The sequence below is a fragment of the Oncorhynchus kisutch genome, linkage group LG17 (assembly GCF_002021735.2).
Source record: "Oncorhynchus kisutch isolate 150728-3 linkage group LG17, Okis_V2, whole genome shotgun sequence".
Lineage (NCBI taxonomy): Eukaryota > Metazoa > Chordata > Actinopteri > Salmoniformes > Salmonidae > Oncorhynchus > Oncorhynchus kisutch.
This window is the reverse complement of record NC_034190.2, coordinates 26172457-26194856: the sequence shown is the minus strand read 5'-3', so window position 1 is coordinate 26194856 and position 22400 is coordinate 26172457. Positions and strand designations below refer to the sequence as shown.

The 22400-nt window shown below is 42.3% G+C and overlaps 1 pseudogene; it reads right to left on the bottom strand.

The window, feature by feature from the left end:
* Positions 1-7814: 7814 nt before the first annotated feature.
* LOC109908661 (serine incorporator 1-like) lies at positions 7815-19236 on the bottom strand (annotated as a pseudogene).
* Between the last annotated feature and the right edge of the window lie 3164 nt (positions 19237-22400).

The window sequence follows — 22400 nt, the reverse complement described above, 5'->3', positions numbered from 1 at the left end:
AGCAAGTGTAGGATGAATATCAATGTTGTCCTCACCAGGCTAGACTAATCTTGCCTGAACAGACCCACAGTCACAAAACACACACACTTTCAGGACCCCATCAATCAGGCCTTTATGGTGGAGTGGCCAGACAGAAGCCACTCCTCAGTAAAAGGCACATGAATGGCCTGAATGTCAAGCGTCACATCTGGAGGAAACCTGGCACCATCCCTAAGGTGAATCATGGTGGTGGCAGCATCATGCTGTGGAGATGTTTTTCAGCGGCAGGGACTGGGAGACTAGTCAGGATCGAGGCAAAGATGAACGGAGTACAAGAGAGATCCTTGATGCTGTAATCGCTGCCAAAGTACTGAGTAAAGGGTCTGAATACTTATGTAAATGTGATATTTCCTTCTTTTTTTTCTTCTTTTTTTAAATATTTTTTTATGTTTTACATATATACATACATATAAAAATTTGCAAAAATGTCTAAAAACCTGTTTTTGCTTTGTCATTATGGTGTATTATATGTAGATTGATGAGGGGAAAAAACGATTTAATCAATAATAGAATAAGGCTGTAATGTAACAAAATGTGGAAAAAGTCAAGGGGACTGAATACTTTCCGAAGGCACGGTATGTGTTCTGACTCGAGCCGGAATGGATCGTGAGCCTGTGTTGGTCCACAAAGTGTGCTCATGTTCAGTACCAAGAATAAACCGTGCCCCATTCTGACCCTAATGGCAAGCACGGTAAAGCTCCATTTGGGCCCTGGGCCTATCAATGTCACAATCACAGCATTATGCTCCTGCATTGGCTAAACACTATAGTTCACAGTGGAAAGTTCAACTCGGTGCTACCTCAGTGGCTATTAAAGTATTATATAAAAGGTGTTGCACCTGCGTGAATGTTCATGTTGTTATTGTTTTACATCCATCCCTGAGGCTTTAAGGTCATTTTGTACTGGATGTGTTTTTCCTCAATAGCACCTAGAGTGATTGTCCTGATGTCCTTGGTCTCTCCTCTCCACAGTCACCCCCACAGCTGAGAGAGGGGCATTTCTATTCTACCACACAAATAGAATCTGGGCCAGACATCTACTAGTGTTGTTAGAGGCTAGTTGAATACGAGGTCACAAAATATTCAACCCAAATATGACATCATCCTCAAGGAAAAGAATAACAGCAGCAGCATTGTGACCCTCTTCATCATCATCACCATCACCCATAACTGGGTCGGAGTGGAGGTTTATGCAACGGCATACAATCAACATTGACCATCAGAACACACAACTGTATGATCACACACACACACACACACACACACAAGCCTATTCCTGCGGTCATATGTCTAAGACTAAGGAGGAGGGACGCCTTGGAGGAAATAAATCCTAATGCTGCCACTGGGCTCTCCATGAAGCCATGGGGAACATTTCCTCTCTATGTAGTCACACACACAATCTGTCAGAATAATGACAAACATCCCACCTCTCCACAGCTAGGGAGTGAGACAGTGTGCCCTCTCCTCTCTTTGCATGCCAAACTGACACCCAATAACCCAGCACTGAATTATGTGCAATGGGATGTCAGGACTGATCATTTTGAGGGCACCAGATCCCTGGCCCTAAGCGTCAACTTTAAATGCCAGGTTGAGTTTAATTCTGTAAAAGCTAAACCAACTAGTCAAAAATGCTAGTTGAAAATGCAGCTTGGATAAAGTAATCAATGTTTTGGTGTTCAGATTGGATCAATGGGAAGCATTTCTTGTCCAAGGCCTATAATTTTGAAAATCATATTTGAAAATTAAGAAAATACACCATGATGAGGCCTACATATGTCTTGTTCTCTCTATAAATTCAACTAAACAAAATAATTTCCTTATGTGTCTAAAACCGACATTTCAACAGCTTGGCCTGAGATGCCCTATGTCTTTACGACATTCCAACCTTCTTGATTACACGCAAAATGACAGTTAATACTATATAAAGGGCACGTGGTATCGAAAATCGAAGCACTCATGAGCTGTTGATGGACTCCAACTGTCACATGGGTAATTCTTCTTATGGCGTACTATTATTAACTAATGCATCGCATGACAATATAATGTGTCCGTATTTCACCAAGAAAGAGGTACTTGCAACACAGAGAAGGCGGCTAAGTGCGTGCTGGATGATAATGGAGAAAGCGTCACCGGGGCGCATGTATGGACGCAGCGTCGTCCACAATATTGTCACTGACTGCGATGCGGCAGCGTTACGACACCGTTCATTCCGAGGAACCAACGCTGCCAGAGTCAAATATAGTCTCTGGCGATCTAATTCTTATCATTGTCATTTTCTGAGTAAAATCTGATTTCAGGCTAATATCAGTGGACGGGGAAAGGATGCAATGCACCTCAAAGAACAGGTTCCGGATCTGTGCAGACAGACAGGCACAGTGAATACTGGATAGATATAGAATGTTAGGAGACTATAGATATAGACTATTCACAATGCATTGCTTCAATATATCCAATATTATACCACCGCAGTGACATCATATTAAACCCACACGAGCCTAATCTGAGCCGAGCAGTTGTGATTTTCTAGACTAATATTTATTGATAATTATATGATTTCGCGTGGGGCTGACAATCTCGCGGACTGTATGGGATGCTCTCTCTACCGTCGTCAATCACATGGACTTCCATTCACAGAATATGTCAATTCATAGGGCATGCTGTGCAGAAAGACAGCTATTCTAAAATGGATATGAAATAGGCATACATTATGTGACCTCCATTTTATGTTGTAAAGGAATTTCACTATTCTCGCTTTCGAAGATTGGAGGGGAAAAGGAGGCATCTCTGTCCCACGGATGCTGATGTGGGATTGTGGGTTCTGACATTCCCGAGAGAGCGAATCACATCAGTGTGATGCACGTTGGCAACATCTGATGCACGTTGGCAAGACCTAATCGAACGACAAAATAATTCGAAAAAGTAGTGCATAATCTTTTTAGCAAGATGTCTTAAAAATTAAAACACAACGAGAGCGTTTTGTTATTGATACATTTCCATTGTGAATCAATAGCCTAGGCTACTGTAAAATAATGTCTGGTAAAAAGATAACACATGGCCGTCCGATCGCGTGTTGTAAAGTAATGGCATAGTCTTTTATCAAGATGTCTTAAAAATAAAAACACAACGAGAGCGTTTTGTTATTCATAAATTATATCCGTGATGAATCAATAGCTTAGGCTACTGTACAATTATGGCTGATAAAAATATAAAAACACATGGCCTTCTGATCGCATGTTGTTCCGTTGCCTATCAGCATAATGTAGCCTAGCGACAGTGTGTGTGGCAAGCTGAACCACTGGTTTCGCTCTTCCTTCTATCTTGTCTACCCATTTCACTTGAACAATGACAACGCCAGTCTTGGAACTGTCCCAAGACTGTACAGAATAGAGGCAGCCGGTATTGGCTACACAACCCTTGAGCATCACAAGGCATGCTGCCTCATACTGCCTTCACACACAAAAACATAACAACAAATTTCCCAAAGGTCGCCGTTTTGTTGGATAGGTTTTATGCACGCGATATGCAAAGCGCGAGAATGCACAATAATCTGTCGTCATCTCGTGTGAAGAACAGTTACTCTCTCGCTACCGAGCTCCTGAAGGTTCCAAACAATTTATACACTGTCCCCAGCCTTACTGTACCTGCAGAGCCGCTGAACTTCACTTCGTTGCAGTGCCGTTGCCGTGTCTCCGCCACATATCACCACCCCTCATATCAGCCAGGGGCATACCGGTATGCTAAATTATGGTAATAATGCCAGATGCTAAAATGTGAATAGCTGTCAACATTGTTGCACTGTTTGAGCCATGTAGGTTATTCCGCAACAGAGCAGACTTTTTCATAATCTAGCCTACCATGTAAACGGACTGCCCCAGGTTGAGAAGTGTTATTTTTCTTCTGGCGGTGGCGGGATAGGGATGGAGGGTCCTCCTTATCCCTTTTCAAACTGATGCTGCGATTTCACACAGTGGCGCGCGCCAGTGTCCCACACACACACACACACAGCTGGTCCTCGCGACAGAACACGCTGCTTCGATCCACGCAGTTCCAGAGAAATACCCCGCCCACTTTAACAACTCAGTGGCATACTGTAGTCACTACAATGGAGAACACAGGCCTATGCCTTTTGTTGCTCTGCAAAGGCTCTATTATGCTATTAGCCTTACATTTAGTTTTTAGTAGGCCTATGATGTTATATATTTGATATCTGAGTTTGACCAAATCCTGGTGGGGGACTGGGACAATGGATAATAGTACACTGTAAAGGGTTGCCATGAATTTGACAGTTATTTACAGGCAGCGCTGTGGCAAGTAAAATGCTGTATTTCAGATTACAGTAGGGTCTATAGCTATTGTAATATAAATGTGGTATGAAAGCAAGTACTGTGTAATGACACACAGTACAATATACTGTAAAAACGTTTCATTCTAACTTCCTCAGATTGAATGGATGAATGAATTACATGTATTGAGGGGAGGGTTTATATTTCACAGTATATTTCCCTATAATTACAAGGAATTGGTGCAAGCAGGTTGGCTGGTTGGTAAAGTGTTTAAACATTACAGCATATTAATAAATATTTTATATCACTTGCACTAGAGGTCTTAACAAAGGCTTCCAAATTGGCAGTGACCACAAGGACATGGCAAAATACTCATCCATTTAAGGTTGAAGACTTGCTGCCACTCCAATGTGTCCCCTATAGATTTGAAATTCATGGGGCACTATAACCACATAGGAGTTAAATTGATACAGCATTCTCATTCACGACCGCAACAAATATCCTCCTACAGTGCAAGCTTAAAAATATGTTAATGAGCCGGAAACAACAATACCATGCACCCACTAGTGGTGAAGGTTTTGGGCCCTCCCAAGATTACAGTACCATACTCTATTCTGTGAGGTGGAATTACACTACCAATTGAAATACAGCAATTTCCCACAATGCACCATCATTTACAGTATGCTGCAGTTAAATGTTTGAGGTTGTTTTTTTTTTACTGTTGATAATACCTAAAATGACTGTGTAACAGTGTAACACAATAGACAATGTAATACAGTTGCGTAATGACTTTTCTGTAGCCTAATTCAATAAATAATTACTATGTAATATTAATGACTGCCAACAAATACATTAGGGTTTCTCAAAGCTTTGATGCTTGAACCCCTAATTACATGATGAGCATACATCAGACTGTGAAGAGGTTCAATATTATTGCATTGTCTAAATCAAATATATAAACCCAAACCAAAGTATTATCTTACAGTGCCTTCAGCAAGTATTGTGTTCCAGCCTGAATTGAAAATGGATTACATTTAGATATTTTTGTCACTGGCCTACACACAATACACCATTATGTCAAAGTGGAATCATGTTTTTCGAAATCTTTACAAATGAATTAAAAATGAAAAGCTGAAATGTCTTGAGTCAATAAGTATTCAACCCCTTTGTTATGGCAAGCCAAAATGTGCTTAACAAGTCCCATAATAAGTTGCATAAGTGCAATAATAGTGTTTAACATCATCTCTGTACCCCACACATAACATTTTCTGTATGTTCCCTCAGTCGAAAGTGAATTTCAAACACAGATTCAGCCACAACGATCAGGGAAGATTTCCAATGCCTTGCAAAGAATAATTGAATATCCCTTTGAGTATGGTGAAGTAATTAATGACACTTTGGATGGGGTATCAATACACCCAGTCATTACAAAGATACAGGCGTTCTTCCTAACTCAAATGCCGTAGAGGAAGGAAACCGCTCAGGGATTACACCATGAGGCCAATGGTGACTTTAAAACAGTTACAGAGCATAGGATAGGAGATAAGTGAGGATGGATCAACAACATTGTAGTTACTCCACAATACTAACCAAATTGACAGAGTGAACCTGTAGAGAATAAAAATATTCCAAAACATAGATCCTGTTTGCAACAAGGCACTAAAGTAATACTGCAAAGCAATTAACTATTTGTCCTCAATACAAAGTGTTATGAATAGTGGTGGCTGCATCATGTTATGGGTATGCTTGTAATTGTTAAGGACTTTTTCAGGATAAAAAAATAATTTTAAAGGTACTAAACACAGACAAAATCCTAAAGGAAAACCTGGTTCAGTCTGCTTTCCATCAGACACTGGGAGATGAATTCACCTTTCAGCGGGACAATAACCTAAAACACAAGGCCACATCTACACTGGAGTTGCTTACCAAGACGGTGAATGTTCCTGAGTGGCTGAGTCACAGTTTTGTCTTGGATTTTCAAGTAGATTTATAGCAAGACCTGAACAGTTTGGCTAGCAATGATCAACGACCAATTCAACAGAGCTTGAAGACATTTTTAAAGAATTATGGGCAAATGTTGCACAATCCAGGTGTGAAAAGCTCTTGGAGACTTACCCAGCAAGACTCACAGCTGTAATTGCTACCAAAGGGCCTTCTACAAAGTATGGATACTTATTTAAATTAAGTATTTCTGGATTTCATTTTCAATAAAGGGCAAAAATGTCTAAAAACACGTTTTCACTTTGTCATTATGGATAATGTGTATATGGGTGAGAACAAGACCTCTGAGACCTCTCATTAAAACCTTCAGTAGCTAGCTGCTCTAAATTTAGCTTGTTTTTCCACACAGGTTGTTATTGTCTATATCAGAGTTACCAAGTTACATTCTATACCAGAGTTGCCAGGTTATATTTTATACAAGAGAGTTGCCAGGTTATATTCTATTACAGAGTTGCCAAGCAACCCTCCTCCTGGGGTGCCATTAGCTATCCTCCCACCCGCAGGAATCTGGTCTGACCCTACTACACACTTGATTCTAATCTATAATAATAGATTCATGATAGAGCAGGGCTGGAGAAAAAAACCCTGCAAGGCCCGTAGCTCTCCAGAACAGGAGTCTCCAACCCTGCTCCTGGAGAGCTACCCTCCTGTAGGTTTTCACTCCAACCCTGTTCCTGGAGAACTACCCTCCTGTAGGTTTTCACTCCAACCCTGTTCCTGGAAAGCTACCCTCCTGTAGGTTTTCACTCTAACACTGTTCCTGGGGAGCTACCCTCCTGTAGGTTTTCACTCCGACCCTGTTCCTGGAGAGCTACCCTCCTGTAGGTTTTCACTCCGACCCTGTTCCTGGAGAGCTACCCTCCTGTAGGTTCACTCCAACACTGTTCCTGGAGAGCTACCTTCCTGTAGGTTTTCACTCCAACCCTGTTCCTGTAGAGCTACCCTCCTGTAGGTTTTCACTCCAACCCTATTCCTGGAGAGCTACCCTCCTGTAGGTTTTGGAGAGCTCTGCTCTAGAACATAAATGTTCCCTCTACCTGTGTGTTCACCTCAACCTACAGATGTATCCAGATGCAGTGAGTCCTCATCCCCAGTGTGAGCATGATCTTAACCGGCTAATGCAACCAATCTTTTCCAGATTCTCTCCTCTACCGCACCACAGTGGAGGCCCCAGACAGAGTCATAGCGTGATGGGTTCCCCCAACCAGGCCATTATATAACCGCATTATGTAGACTAGGTCTAAATGCCTGCTGTGAGGGGGACTCCACCACTATCGAACGGTCTGTCACAGAGACCCAGGGTAATCACACTAACAAGGTCACCCACTCACCAAGATCAGAACTACTAGTGTACAGGATTGAAAAATACTCAGATATATACAGTAGATTATTTTCTGTAAAAGAGCATGAGGAAGGATCTCAAAGTGATTGAATGAAAGCATGTTAATTCAACTAACATTGAGTACCATAAAGCAGTCAGCTGAAATTAATATGGTATGGCACTCACTTTATTTTCCACTACGTGTACATTACTTCAGTGTGTGTCCGGGCGTAATTCTGCTATGCTTAAACTCAAACGGTCTGATTGCAGTGATTTGATTTGAGGCTGAATTCATGGAATAACTACAGACCCATCTCTCTGTGCTCCTTCTCTACCCCAGCCAATCCCATTTGTTCCTCAATGAATATAATGTTGGTATTGTGTTCAACCCCCTCCTCATGCCAATCTTGTGATGGGGAAATCGCATTCCCTTGTCGAGAGTGTGGTGTGGCTGCATCGGTAATCCTGCGTCACAAGGAAATAAGAATAATCCTGTTGGAGTGTGATCATGGTCATGTGATCAGGGTGATGAATGAAGCCAGAGAGAATGGGAGGTTCTGGAATCCCTGTTGGCTCGGACTGATGACATCATGTGATGACATCATGTGATGACATGTCTTTGGTCTGTTTCCTCAACTTCTCAGGTGCTGGAATGTCCTACTGATAAAATGAAGTAACACTAGTGTTGAACAGAATAAAGCACTTGATTACAAGGTTGCTGCAGCTATGACATGGACAAAGCAATAACTAGTAGTAGGCATTGGCTGTCCTCACATGAATTGAGCTAACATGTTTCACTTTGAGGCAGAATGGCAGAGACAAAAGAAGTGCCATAGGCACTTTCTACTTCTCTGGAAGAGGTACGTAGAACTACTCATCTCAAATAAAACCTAGCAGCAATATAGTCATTTGAGGGGCAATAGTCCCACCTACAGGACCCCATGAACTCTTAAAATAACAATCTCACAATAGAACACTGGAAGACATTTCAGAGATGATCAGATGTATTACATTTCATCATGACAAGGAGGCACTAGAGATACCTTGACAGATATGACAAACCATATACAAATTGGAATACAAAGCCAGTCTATGGTCTGACTGAATAGGTATTGTGTAGCAAATCTATAGGTTTAAAAGGCACTTTTACAAATCTTAGCTATAACAAAAAATGTATATGTACATTGTAATCAAAGACACGCTGAAATGTATAAAACAAATCAACTAAAAACAAGGAGAAAGTGCATTGGATGAACATAATCTTGTACACAACATCCGAGACTATGGTCATTTGTAGCAATGGCACCCTGCCAAACATGTCGTGGATGGACTGAGCAAGGTATACTGTGGAGAGAGAGGATCTAAATGTATGCAAACAGGTGAACAAATAAAATATTCACACCTGAGTGGAGTTTACTTGGCTGGTTTAACATATCGATCGTGTTCATACGATTTGAGGATTTATGAAGTCATTTCAGTAGATTCAGTGACCAGAGAATATATTTTGAAAGCATGAAACCAATCCCATTTTTAACAAGATCAACAACAAAAAAGTAAATAAGTCCAACCTCAAGTAAGGCTAAATGCAAATTAAACCTGGAATCGGGGATAGACTGAACAGTAAATTAATCTCCAGAAGACTCAAATTAGTATCATACGTTACGATTGGTATAGTATGTATTCATTTGTCTGTCCACAATTTGTTGACTAACTAGGTGGCTAATGGTAATGTTAGCTAGGGATAATCTTAGCTAGGCTAGGGGTCGATGTCAACACCCCTGCTGAAATCAAATTATTATGCTAAGTCCCCTTCAAAAGCAGTCTGTTTATTTCTTTATTTAAAAGTCAGTTAAGAACACATTCTCATTTACAATGACGGCATACACCAGCCAAACCCGGATGACACTAGGCCAATTGTGCGCCGCCCTACGGGACTCCCAATCACGGCCGGTTGTGATACAGCCTGGATTCAAACCAGGGTGTCTGTAGTGACACCTCTAGCACGGAGATGCAGTGCCTTAGACTCGGGATCCCCGAGTGCTAGAGATATAGATTGTTTTGCACGGGCTGCATCCACCGCATCCGTGAATGATAGCCTTCCATATCTGCGATGGAAGGTAGCTGAGCTACAGCGTGTTTGTCAGACAATGAGTCACCCCGAAAATCGGCCTTCTCACGAAAACGTCAGTAGCATCTTAACAGCGTGGCCTACAAAACTAATATGACCACTATGGGAGGAGGAATCTCATGAGCACGACCCCAACAAGCATCAAGAGACTCATCTGAAGTCGGTACTGCCAACTTCTGTCTGTAGCGTCCAAACTGTTTGGACTACACACGAATATGACTCCTCGATTGAAAGGTGACTCTCGTACACATCGTTTGTTTTGCTCGAGTGCGCTTACAAGCCTCGTCTGAAAGTAGCCCGGTACCAGTACATTTAAAAATAAATCATATGTACGCGGTTTAGTGCCAAAACATTTTTGGTTAAAGCTGCAATATGTCATTTTTTGGGCGACCCGACCAAATTCACATAGAAATGTGTTAGATCTGTAACTCATTTAAAGCAAGTCTAAGAAGCAGTATACCTGTTCTATGCTTCCTGTTCTTAAGTTTTGTTTTTGCGTCTTACCTTCGGTTTTGGACACCAGCGTCAAACACAATATTTTTGGTTATGAAAAATATATTTCACAGTGGTTTAGATAGTACAATGATTCGCTACACTATACTTGCTCGTTGTCACAAACTGAAATTAGGCAAACTATTCGTATTTTAGCAACCAGAAAATGGCAGCACAATTTCTGCTTCTAAAAATATATATATATTTTTTTTTTTCTGGGCTTATGTCTCTCAGACATAGGACAGACACTTTAAAAAACAAACTTCCTATTAATTTATTACTACCTTATGAATCTGTTATTCCATCCATTTCTATGGGCTAATAGCACTAAGGCCCAATTCAATGTTTCATCAAATAATGTGTGTATGATATATTTATATAATACCTAAAGGGGTCCTAATATTCAAGTCGATAAATTATCCTCGGTATGAAAATCTTTTTTTTTAAATCCATATGTCAGCTTAATAGAACCCCTCCGCAGGTTTAGAGGATTAAGGTTGGAATTAAGGTTAGCTAGCATGCTAAGTAGTTGCAAATTAAGTAACAATACCAAACATAACATATACTAATTTAAGTGTCCCTGATTTTCTTTTACTACGTTACGTCTAGTCAATGAGACCAGCCTGAAATAAAAATAAGACATGACAATGGTCCCTTCCTTCAAGCAGCACAATTTAAAAAATACATTCCAAATAGTATAAATCAAAACATGCATAACAGTTAAGTCCCTCAGCAAATCTGAGAAGACACCCACCCTCTTCCTACTTGGGAACAGGGGAGCCATTTGGGACTTAGCCCTGGATGGAATGTATGTCTTTAGTTGAAGTCTCGGTTAGAGAGGATGAGAGGAGCTACCAGTGTCCAGAGGTAGAAAGCCAGGCCTATCCAGCTAGAGCCAATCTTCACCCACACAGCTGGCAAACAGCTCTGCATGGCCTGGTATTCTGCGTCAGGTCTGGGGAGAGATCAGGACCAATCCAATCAATCACATTTTGTTTACCATTAAAAAAAACTCATAGTAGACCATGTGCGATGGTTTGAAAATTGGGTCTTCGGAGTACCATAAGACTTTTATCCTGTTGACCTAAAGCCCAGGCATTAGCTTAGGGAGCTGACGCAAGGTCTAGAACAACATCAATCACCTCCGTTACACCTGTACACATCCCTACTCCTCTATCCCCTCAGACATAATCAAAGAAAACAGAGCTACTTACGGGTACCAGTTGGTGAGTGTCATCATGATGTAGAGGGAGGCCAGGCACAGGCTGAAGTGGAAGAAGGCGTAAGAGTAGGTGACCCCCTCTTCCTCGTTGTCCACGGCCCGTCTGACCCAGTCTGACCCTGTGGCCGCCTCGTGGTCGTCTGCAGCCAGACCCTGGTCCTCCTCTGTCTGCATCAGCCTGTTCACCTGGGTGTTGTGAGATGAACAAATGCTGCAGGGGAGGAGGGAAAGAGCAGGAAACCCACCAGAAAAAAAGGGAAGTGATGATGTGGACAGGCTCGAATAGTCAGGATTTAATTTGAAACATAGCTCTGAAACGGTCTCAAATCCAGTCCTGAGGACCCACAGGCTTGCACGTTTACTCTAGCTCAGTACTTCAATCAGGTGTCTATTCTACTGTATTTTAGTCTATGCCGGTCCAACATTGCTCGTCCAAATATTTATATATTCTTAATTCCTTTAGATGTGTGTATTGTTGTGAAATCGTTAGATATTACTGCACTGTTGGAAATAAAAACACAAGCATTTCACTACACCCACAATAACATCTGCTAAACATGTATATGTGACCAATAACATTTGATTTGTCTCTGGACTGCTACAAAGAGTGCCCGGTCCTGTGGGTCCCCAGGATTGGCATGAACCCTTCTCTAGATTGCAACTTCATACCTGGCGTAGAGTGCAGAAGAGGAAGATGACCAGTCCTATGATGCCCTGTGCATTCCACCACTGGACCCCTTGCCCTGGGGTAGGTGTAGGGGTGGAGGTGTTGTGTACCAGACTCAGCAGCCTGGGGTTACACTTGCGGTCTGTAGGGAAAGAGGTATAATAGTCATTCTGATGAAGGCCATTGAAAATACTAAATGTTACGCTTTTAACATAAAGAAAACTACAAATGATCAGCTTTTAATTATGAGCTAGTCACATCTATTTTATTTACTTCTTCTCTTGTGATTCTTGGCTGCAACTCATCTCATGTTGGATGACGTGATCATCTTTTGGGTAAAATATGCTTTGTCACATATACATTTGTTGTTCCAGACTTCCCATCAAGTGATTTCCATGAGTCAGTATGCAGCTATGTGAGTCATAGTTACATCAGGCCATCTTTAATGCATGACCTGAACCATGACTCTTAACCAATGACTGAACAGGGGCATCGGCAGGGTCATTACGAGACTTACTGGGGTTGTTGGTCATGGCGGACCATGTGACATACATGGTGTAGAGGGAGATGAAGGACGCTTGGAGCAGGCCTGACCTGGTCTGGGACTCCTGGGGGACAACATAAATTAACACAAAACATCAGTGTCTAACTTTTGTTCAACTACATTCACATGAAAAAATAGTTCACTGTGTCATTGTTTAACATTTTTATAATCTTCAAAATTGCAAACATTGCTAATATTGTCACCCCTGAATGAACTTCAGGATGTGTATGCATTTCAAAGAAAGATTAACAAGACTGAAACAGCATGCAAAGAAACACGGTACTCAAAACTGCAGGAACTTTCAACAGTGTGCTGTATCAATCTTTCTTGCGAGACTGAATTTTGGGCAGGATGGCAATGATGGAGACGATGATGCAGAGGATGAAGTTGAGGCTGATGAAGACCTTGTTCAGTGCAGTCATCTCCCGTGGTGTAATAGACAGAGAAGGCCAGGACATAGTGCAGCACTGTGAAGGAGAGCTGTGAGGAAACAGAAGAATACATCCCATTACGGATGTTAGGAAACGTCTTTCCATTACCACTAGGAGAAAACCAGGATACGGGTCAATTCATTAAATTACACTGAAATTCCTATTTTCTTCAGGAAATTTCAGTTTAATTCCAGAAAAGACTGAATAAATGAGTTTGACTACAACTTTTTAAATCAGTAGACTGTATTAACGATCAGTACCTGAGAACCAGCACTTGCCATTTCCCTCAGTGTTCTCCAGCCAGGACTGGTACCAGGTGTGAGCGAAGTCCACGATCAGGATCAGTTGGATGATGATGATGATGAAGGAACCCACCATGTCAAAGTAGAACCACACTTGAACACACACAGCGAGTTTGTTAAAAGACAAAATGTGCAAGGTGTGTTTAATTGGCAGTGGCAATGCGTCACGTGGGCCATTCTGTTATTTAATGGTCACAACAATATCAGTTAGCACACATTTTAATAGTATGAAACAAATTGCTTGATCTAAGAAAGCATATGTGCTGACCAACTGGCAGGTGTCTTCACTGATATTTTCAACATAGTCCCTGTGCCCAAGAACATGAAGGCAACCTGCCGAAATGACTAAAGACCCGTAGCACTCAAGTCCGTAGCCATGAAGTGATTTGAAAGGCTGGTCATGGCTCACATCAACACCATTATCCCAGAAACCCTAGACCCACTCCAATTTGCATACCGCCCAAACAGATCCACAGATGATACAATCTCTATTGCACTCCACACTGCCCTTTCCCACCTGGAAAAAAGGAACACCCATGTGAGAATGCTATTCATTGACTACAGCTCAGCGTTCAACACCATAGTGCCCTCAAAGCTCATCACTAAGCTAAGGATCCTGGGACTAAACACCTCCTTCTGCAACTGGATCCTGGACTTCCTGACGGGCAGCCTATACAGCCTATACGGAGGAGGTCAGAGACCCCCATTTTCATCGATGAGGCTGTAGTGGAGCAGGTTGAGAGCTTCAAGTTCCTTGGTGTCCAAGTCACCAACAAACTAGAATGGTCCAAACACACCAAGACAGTCGTGAACAGGGCACAACAAACACCCCTCAGGAAACTAAAGATTTGGCAATGGTTTTCAGATCCTCAAAAGGTTCGACAGCTGCAACATCGAGAGCATCCTGGTTGCATCACTGCCTGGTATGGCAACTTCTCGCCCTCCGACCGCAAGGCACTACAGAGGGTAGTGCGTACGGCCCAGTACATCACTGGGGCTAAACTGCCTGCCATCCAGGACCTCTACACCAAGAGGTGTCAGAGGAAGGCCCTAAAAATTGTCAAAGACCTCAGCCACCCCAGTCATAGACTGTTCTCTGCACTACCGCATGGCAAGCGGTACCGGAGTGCCAAGTCTAGGACAAAAAGGCTTCTCAACAGTTTTTACCCCAAAGCCGTAAGACTCCTGAACAGGTAATCAAATGGCTACCCGGACTATCTGCACTGTTGGTTAGAGCCTGTAAGTAAGCATTTCACTGTAAGGTCTACACCGGCTGTATTTGGCGCACGTGACAAATAAACTTTGATTTGGTCGCTTTCCCATTCTATTGTTGTTTTGGTAAATTTTCGATGAGTAAGGCAGCTTGGTGCCAACTGTGGTGGAGGGGCAGACAGAAAGTACAGAGCGCAGGCGTCGTTAATCTCCTCTGGTTGCGAAGTGATTGGCTGAGGGTGCGTCACCGCAGCACCTGCTGAGCTAGCCAGCAAAAGCCCCTAATTGGTGCTCCATTGATTTACAGTAGCCGTGCCTGCCCAAGAAGGCTCATGGTCATTGGCCACAGTCCTATGCCCGGTAACTTTGATTGAACTGATGTGTCAACTTCATAGCTAGCTAGTTGTTTACCACGTCTTAAAGCTAGGTAGCTTAGCTAGCTGAAACATGTCGACTACCTTCGCTCTCTCCTAGCAAATGATTTTGAAACTTAACATTATGAAAAAAAATAATTTGAGATGAAATGTCTCAGTGCCCATTAGCCAGCTACACTTTCAAATATGTCCATCCATTCAAATAAAGCAAGCTGGAAAATAAGATTCAAATGGAGTGGTTGGTGGTGGATCATGAAGCATTGGCTAACATCACTTTTGAGGTAGGTTAGCTACAATACTCTATAGGCTACATGTCTTATTGTTGATGTCAGATGGCAGACCCATGGAACCACATGTACAAGAAGGGTTAGTTTAAATACCTTTGATGGAACTGTAAAGGTGCAACAGATGAAGCAAGGGAATAGTGTTATAACGTAATATATCGTTAACCGGGCACCATTTGTAACAGGCAGCCGGAGTTGCGATATTGCAGACCAATTACTAGCTAGTTTACTCGACTACCGTGTCCTTCTGTGCAATATGACCTAAAGATATGGGAAGTAAACCAAACCATAAACAAAATGATATAGTGTTTGTGTGTGGCTCAACACTCCTATCTGGGATTGGATATTAGTGCATTTGTAACCAATGTGAAATGGATAGCTAGTTAGCAGGATGCGCGCTAATAGCATTTCAATCGTTGACGTCACTCGCTTTGAGACCTTGAAGTAGTTGTTCCCCTCTGCAAGGGCCGCTGCTTTTGTGGAGCCACGGGGTAACGATGCTTCGAGAGTGGCTGTTGTCGATGTGTGCAGAGGGTCCCTGGTTCCAGCCCAGGTAGGGGCGAGGAGAGGGACAGAAGCAATACTGTTACACATTCAATGTGTAGCCAGTGTAGTGTACTGGTTTCGATGCATTTGACCTTTGGTGATAGAATCTTTGCCCACCAATATTTAAATGTTAAAAATCGCCACTGGTTATAGGGGTTTAGAGATAAATATTTTTATAAAAAACATGAGCTGGCGCACACCCAGAGAAAATGATTTAATGTAGAGGTGCTGATCTTCCTGTCTGGAAGATCAGCACCTCTCAGCACCCCCCCCCCCCCCCCCCCTCCTACAGTTATCCCCACCAGTACGAGGAACTTGAACCAGAATCTGAGAGGACAAAGCCACAAGCATTCATTCAATAAAATCACCTCATACAAAAACAGGTCCCGTGTCTGTGCGCCATAAAAAAATTGACTGGTCATTATTTTGGGCAGTATCATCCTTTAAAAAAACCTTCTGTATGTAAAATCTTCCAATAAAATTTGGAAAGTAAATAAATGTGACTCTGGATGACAACATGTGGTTGTTTCCAACATTAGTGCTTTTTTCCTAAAGTTAAAGCTGCTTCATGTTTTGTTTCCTTGCCATGACACTAATGAGTATTGGGATACTGGTTTTGTCCTAGCCCTAATATTTTATGCTGGTATGTAAATGAAAGGAGAATTATGTTCTTCAGGTACATAACCCAATTTAATTATATTACTCTCAGTCTGCAGACCAGAATGTGTAAGATCCTGGTGGAATGAAACAGACGGAGGCCCAGCTAAAATAGCCAAAAAGGTTTATTCACGGGAACGTTCTGAAGTCAAGAATACAAAACAATTCATTTTATACTGACTTCTCACACCCACACATACATGTCCTGCTACGCACACTGTCTGTCTCACTACCCAGCCGACAGAGATTAGTGACCTTGTCCTTGAGACGTACTCCCCGTTCTCTCCCAAATCTCTAGTCAGGTCGGCACCAAGCTCAGACAGTCTGTGTTTGAAATACCATAAAGGCATATTGTTTTATCCTAATTCTGACTAGGACCACACATTTATTGATTATGATTTTATACATACTAATCAATTCCATACAATTATATGTTTCAGGGTGGAATATTCTAATCATTCAATTAACAGACAATTCTCACCTATCAATAAACAAATAAGAGTGTGGAGAATGTGGCACTGCCCTGGCCTGGCCAGCAGAGGGCAACATTGTGTCCCTGAAGATCACCATCCACTACTATAAAAAGGTCAGCTACATACCCCTTCTGTAGGGAGGCTCGGGTTCCTTGCTGCTGCGAACGCGGATCATGATGGAGAACAGGAAAAAGAAGCAGGCCATGGCAAAGCACATGCGATACACAGACTTGTAGCCCACGATGACATCACAGTTCACCTTGTTCTCCATGCCTGGCATGGGTATGGAGGTTCCGCCCACACAGAACCCTGGTATCTGATAGATCAGTAAAGAAAGAGTAAGAATAGAACCAACAATGTACATTGACGCCAGCATCAAAACGTTTTCGTCAACCACTGGGCCATCTTCACCAGCTTGTGTGACCAACTGGGTTCGAACCAGGGTCTCCTGCGAACCACAATCCTGTTAACCAGCTGAGCTAAAGCCTTGGAATTAGTGCAGGGAGCTAACACAAATATGTAGGTCTCAGGCAACTCTACTCATCAAGCAACCAAGACCAGGGTTGTGTGGTGTTACCTTCCTGAGCTGAGGTCTCCATGCCAGGTAGGATCATGATGACAGAGACCAGGGTCCCCAGCAGCAGCAGGAAGGAGAAGGCCAGCCGGGACACAGTGGAGTTGTAGGTGGAGGGACAGCATCCTGACAGCAGACAGGGAGCAGAGCCACACAGACACGATGCCTGGAGGGAGGTGAGGGAGAGAGGGGATAAGAAATAGGACCGCACAGACAAGTTATTTTTGGTATGCAAGAGGGAGAAGGCATATGAGGGGGCAGATGAGCTAATGATGCAAACTCATGCATGGTGTGTGTGCACAACAAAAGTACTGTGTGCTACCGCCAGTTATTGTTACGGCAACCATCACAACTCTTGTGTTCTCCAGCCAAACGAGCCCAGACAACTGAAGGTGGTCAGGCCAGTTACAATGACAAGGGCTGCCAGTCATACGGTTAGAGTACAGCAACGAACACAGCCCCCTGCCTGATGTGCCCTTTCTCAACCTATAGCTTTACATGATTCCCTCTCCTTGCCACATCCTCAAATATGCATCGGTGGAGATCCAAGATCCCTTTCAGATGTGTTTTGAGAAGAACCAAGGATAGGATGGGAGGAATCGAGACAGATGAATTGAGAAAGAGACCCAGTGTTGGGTACGCGTTGTAGGTCACAGAAGGTTCGTGCTCGACGGGAGGCATCCCTCACTGCTCCTCTGATGAGTCAGGCAGATTGTCAAGTCAAGATACGATGTGTGAACTACTGAGGCATAGGCCAGATCAGCCCAGAGACATGAAGCATAGTCTAGTCGAGCATAGGGAAGCCTATGATGCGGTAGCAGGGAAGGATCAGCCATCCTTCATTTAAGGATTGCAAGCTATGAAGGCTGTATGCAACATGCAGTCGAGCAGCACTCATAAGCCTTGCCTCTGGAAGGTGTAACCGTTTAAATTGTCGTTTTTTTGCTGACCTGAGAATGTGGGACAAACTTCAATCGAAAGGGTCAATAGGTATATTCTTTTTACCTTTATTTTACTAGGCAAGTCAGTTAAGAACAAATTCTTATTTTCAATTACGGGGATTTGAACTTGCAACCTTCTGGTTACTAGTCCAATGCTCTAACCACTAGGCTAGCCTATATCACTCTAGGCATGGTAATTTGCGGTGTGTGCGTACAAAATTTGAAGAAATTCACCTAATGGCTCGAGTAGGCCTAGAAAACCTTTTATATCACATCATATTTATTTAACATGATCACTGAACTTGCCCGTAACACGGCAAGAAATATGAAAGGGAACCATTTTAGTCGTGCAGCTAATTATGAAACTGATGACTTCTGCAAACAAGTGTCTGTTTTCCAAACGTAGGTATTTACGATCAACATAAAACACAGAATATACCTACGGGGAAAACAGAGGAAAGTGTGTATTTACATACGAAGCCACAAACAACAAAGAGAGCAAAACGACAAATCAAGAAGTTAAATAATTGATACTTACACAGCTGGCGATTGAACACAATGCCATACACGCTCCCATTTTAGTTTAGAACGAAAACCCCCGTCTTAAGTAAACGTAGAAATCACCCAAAAGTCAAGAAGTGTAAGACTTCAAACTTAGAAAAGTTGTTTCTTAAAATGTGTAGTTTCCTCCGACGCCAACCAAGCAGCAACAGGGCGTGTCTGAAGAATCAGTTACACCCTGTTGTTCGTCCGTAACTCAACACCGTTAACGGTGATAGGTCCATGGGTGTCTTCCATCCAACTTCTGGACTAATCAGCTGCTGATGCGTTGAATAATTGAATAATACAAAATAGGCTAGATTACAATTTAAAATACTGAATTACATGTTTTATATTAAAAACAAATGTGTTCTGTAATAAAAATAGTTGACACACAGACACAGAAATGTACATTTGTACATAATATAAATCCTCTTAATGCTTGTTGATAGATAAAATAAATCCTGTACAGTCAAATGTGTAAATCACCTCTTTCCCTGATTATTCAACATCACTAGGGAGCAGCATCAGTAGTAAACCACGGTCCATTTACCCCAGTTGGACTTGTTTGCACTTGACAAATGTTATGTTGTTAGAGTAGTTAAGTCCTCTGTAGCAGCTAGTTCCAGATTCCTTACTCAATTGAAAAATCTATCTAATTGGGCAGGCAAATTAATAGACAAGGACATTTTCACCACAGCTAGAAATGAAACAAAAATGAGCAAACACATTCAACTTTTGTCTTGTCATGATATGACCTACACTGCCTACAGTATCCCCCAAACATTATCAATACCTTGAACATTGTCTCCATGTTAGGCAGGTTAGTTTATAACCAAAACACCGCAGACACTTAAGGGCGATTCCAGGATGGCCTGAAAATATTTTTGGTATCTCAGATTATTCTGGCAATTTTCTCATAGAAACTTAATGGGAGGAAGGATGTTTGATATGCTTTTCACATTTGTTTTAACACAAACCATTTTTGAGAAAATCATGATGAAAGTGGCAATTTTAGGCCTATACACCCTGTAAGACCCAATGAACACAGGAACGGGCTCGTTCTAATGACTGGAGCGGAATCCGTGGAATGGTAACAAATACATCAAACACTAGGGTTTCCAGGTGTTTGATGCCATTGTACAGCTGTAAAACTTTTTGAGGATCTTCAGACCCATGCCAAATCTTTTCAGTCTCCTGAGGGGGGAAAGGCGTTGTCGTCTCAGCGTTGTCTTTGATCAGGCCTGCCACTGTTGTGTCATCAGCAAATTTAATTACGCAAACTCAGGAAACCAATAAAGACCAAAGGTAAATCTAGGAAATGTTAGTGTTTTCACTGTTGCTGCAGAGGGGTTCCACACCATGTGCAACATTGGTTTTTATTTTATTTCACCTTTATTTAACCAGGTAGGCTAGTTGAGAACAAGTTCTCATTTACAACTGCGACCTGGCCAAGATAAAGCAAAGCAGTGCGACACAAACACAGAGTTACATGGAATAAACAAACATGCAGTCAATACAATAGAAAAGGTCTATCTATATACAGTGTGTGCAAATGAGGTAGGATAAGGGTGGTAAAGGCAATAGCTGAACCTACTACTGAACATGCCCCCTGATAGTGTTGCCCTTCTACATTGCTGAAATATTTAAATGATACATTTGAAGATCTGGCCTACCACCTTGTCAGCTTCATCAAAATAATTGTGTACTTGTACATTTGGAAAGAATTCAGACCCCTTCCTCCACATGTTGTTACGTTACAGCCTTATTTACTTAAGTATGCAAACCCTTTGCATTGAAGGTCCCCAAGAACAGTGGCCTCTGTCATTCTTAAATGGAAGAATTTTGGAACCACCACGACTTCCTAGAGCTGGCCACCCAGCAAAACTGAGCAATAGGGGGAGAAGGGCCTTGGTCAGGGAGATGACCAACCCAATGGTCACTCTGGCAGAGCTCCTCTGAAGATGGGAGAAACTTCCTGAAGGACAACCATCTCTGCAGAACTCCAATCAGGCCTTTATGTTAGTGGCCAGACAGAAGCCACAACAGCCCGCTAAGAGGCACCTAAAGGACTGACCATGAATAAGATGACCATGAATAATATTGAACTTGTTGGCCTGAATGCTAAGCGTCAACTCGAGGAAACCTGGCACCATCCCTACAGTGAAGCATGTTGGTAGCATCATGCTGTGGGGATGTTTTTCAGCGGTAGCGAGACTAGCCAGGATCAAGGCAAAGATGAACAGAGCAAAGTAGAGATCCTTGACTAAAACCTTCAGACTGGGGCAAAGATCTGCCTTTCAACAGGACAATGACCGTACACAGCCAACGCAGGAATGACAAGTCTGTCATTGAGTGGTCCAGCCAGAGCTCAAGTAAACATCTCTGGAGATACTGAACAGCTTTGCAGTGACACTGCCCATCCCACCTGAGAGCTTGAGGATCTGCAGCGAAGTGGCATCTCCAAATATACACTCAAAGAAAAGCATCCTGTCAACTGTTTATTTTAAGCAGGGTTATCCCGAACTTAAACATGTAAATATTTGTATTAATATAAATTCTGACAAACTGAACAAGTTCGTCACATGTGACTAACAGAAATGGAATGTGTCCCTGTACAGGGGGGGGGGGGGTCAAAAATCAGAAGTCAGTATATGGTGTGGCCACCAGCTTCATAAAGTACTGCAGTGCAGCAGATTTGCTCAGAGATGTTACCCCACTCTTCCAGGGTCCTGAAAAAAGGCTGTTCTCTTTTTGCTGATTTTAGGTGTTTTAGTTGTAGCATTTCCCCAAGACAACTTAAGCTGTAATTGCTACCCAAGGTGCAACAAAGTACTAAGTAAAGGGTCTGAAGTTATGTTCATGTGATTACATTTGCTTGGTCATGGGTTATTGTGTAGATTGAGGGGGGGGATCATTTTAGATAAGGCTGGAATGTAATTTGTGGTCTGAATACCATCTGCACTTTAACCCCCACTTTAGACCTTAGTGCTGCTTTTGATACCATCGATCACCACATTCTTTTGGAGAGATTGGAAACCCAAATTGGTCTACACGGACAAGTTCTGGCCTGGTTTAGATGTTATCTGTCGGAAAGATATCAGTTAGTCTCTGTGAATGGTTTGTCCTCTGACAAATCAACTGTAAATTTCAGTGTTCCTCAAGGTTCCGTTTTAGGACCACTATTGTTTTCACTATATATTTTACCTCTTGGGGATGTCATTCGAAAACATAATGTTAACTTTCACTGCTATGCGGATGACACACAGCTGTACATTTCAATGAAACATGGTGAAGCCCCAAAATTGCCCTTGCTAGAAGCATGTGTTTCAGACATAAGGAAGTGGATGGCTGCAAACTTTCTACTTTT